Source organism: Cebus imitator, unplaced genomic scaffold (genome assembly GCF_001604975.1).
Source record: "Cebus imitator isolate Cc_AM_T3 unplaced genomic scaffold, Cebus_imitator-1.0 Scaffold69, whole genome shotgun sequence".
NCBI classification, from domain to species: domain Eukaryota; kingdom Metazoa; phylum Chordata; class Mammalia; order Primates; family Cebidae; genus Cebus; species Cebus imitator.
The window spans coordinates 2,173,853-2,176,078 of NW_016107384.1; the positions used below are offsets into that span (position 1 = coordinate 2,173,853).

The 2,226-nt window shown below is 47.3% G+C and overlaps 1 pseudogene; it reads right to left on the bottom strand.

Moving 5' to 3' along the window:
• Positions 1–1,581, bottom strand: part of LOC108306064 — an 8,585-nt pseudogene extending 7,004 nt beyond the window's left edge.
• Positions 1,582–2,226: the final 645 nt, after the last annotated feature.

The following is a 2,226-nucleotide window of genomic DNA, read 5'->3' on the forward strand; positions in this document are numbered from 1 at the left end:
CGGGGTTTCACCATGTTGACCAGGATGGTCTCGATCTCTTGACCTCGTGATCCACCTGCCTCGGCCTCCCAAAGTGCTGGGATTACAGGCTTGAGCCACCGCGCCCGGCCATCAATTCTTTAATAGCTGAGTTTTATTTAATAGAAGCATCAACAGACATTTCACATCTAAGACACTTCAAACTCCTTGCCAAGTTGTTTCCACCTGAAACTGCTGTATCATGATCTCCCCCAATCCCAAGCAACCCCCTGCATTGACACGCCCTCCTTAAACCAGTCTTGACATTCTCAGTGAGATCCCAGGCTCTCCACTTCCCCTGGCAATGGCAGTGGAGGCTCTTAGAGGGGCTATTCTCTCTCTTCCAGAAGTAATGAACTCAGCTCTGCCTGTCATCATCTTCCCCAGAACAGAAATTCTGGTGTACTCCTTCCAGAAAGCGCTTTTGGTGTGACTGACTCAATCTGAGGAGCCAGGAGGGGAGGCCCCAGGGCCAGGTTGACTCTGGGTATCCTTTCCATCCTTCTGTGTGTGTAGAGCTGGTCCCACTGTGGGGACCATGGGTGGAGGGCTTTGTGCACAGAGCCCCTTGAGACCATCCTTGCTGCACACATTTCAGGCCTGGGAAGTTCTCTGCACACACAGAGCCCTTCATGGTCAGTCTGCTGGAGGTACTGTTATTCCTGGTTTTAGCCTCTAAGATGTGAAAGCTTTCCACTGGCATTTCACTTGTAGATTGCAGGTTATTTGCATATTTAATGCTTGGGTCTCTCCTTCAAACCAGAGAAAAGAATAATTTTGAGAAAAGAATAATTGAATTTATGTACCTGTAGTAGTCTGTAGAGCCAGCTGCCCAGTAGCTAGGCCACACATTGTGGGCCATGTGGCAGGGTCCCAGGTGGGGAAATTGCCTCTCAGTGATGGAGATGGGAAGGCCTGTGAAGGAGAACGTTAAAAATCAACTTAAAACTGATTCGGTACTAAAACATTTCACCTGAAAGAAGTTCATTCACGGATTTTTACAGAGTTGCATTTGCTTGTTTGTTTGGGGCATCCCCAGAGATGAATATTAAAATACTGTGAAGTTTTTAAAAGTCTGACCAAAATGTTTAATGTGGTGACTTTGGGTAGACCTGAGCCTCAGTGAGAACCAAACCCAGACCGCACAAGTGGAAACTCCTGGAAGCAAAGACACACCCCACTTCCTTTATTTAGCACCGTATGAAATAATACTAAAGATTTCAGAGGAGATGAAGTAGGATATCCGTCTGAGTCCCATAGGATTGTTCAGCTTACTGCAGTCTCCTGAGACCTCAGATCGTGCATTTTCTGCATTATTATATAGTTTCCATGAGACAGTTTTCCATGAGCAAAAAACTTCAGAAATTCCAACCATCCTTTGTAATATTTGCCCAATTTTGGTAGGATAGCACAAGGAACATAGTCACGATTGACAATCTGAAAACACTTTTGTTAGTGGGAATTCCTGTGCATGCTTGGAAGCTGTCTTTTTTTTGTTTTTCCCCCTGACAGGGTTTTGCTCTGTTGCCCAGGCTGGAGTACAGTGGCACCATCTTGGCTCACTGCAACCTATACCTCTTGGGCTCAAGCAATCCCCTCACCTCAGCCTCCCGAGTAGCTGGGACTACAGGCATGCACCACTGTCCCGACGCCAGCTAATTTTTTGTATTTTTGTAGAGATGGAGTTTTACTGTTGTCCAGGCTGGTCTCAAACTCCTGGGCTCAAGCAATCTGCATGCCTCAGACTTCCAAAGTCCTGGGATTACAGGAGTGAGCCACTACACCCAGCCTGGAAGTTGCTTTATCCCCAGGTTAGGAACATGAACCTAGAGCACCCCCAAGACTGGCTCTGCCATTTACTGGCTGTGTGACCTAGGCTGAGTTTCTTAACTTTGCTACGCTTCAATTTCCTTACTTAAAAATATGAAAATAGCGGGCACAGTGGCTCACGCCTGTATTCTGAGCACTTTGGGAGGCTAAGGCAGGTGGATCACAAGGTCAGGAGTTCAAGTTCAGCCTGACCAGGATGGTGAAACCCCATCTCTACTAAAAATACAAAAAATTAGCCGGGCATGGTGGTGTGAACTTGTAGTCCCAGCTACTCGGGAGGCTGCAGCAGGAGAATGGCCTGAACCTGTGAGGCAGAGATTGCAGTGAGCTGAGATTGCACCACTGCACTTCAGCCTGGGTATCAGAGTGAGACAACAT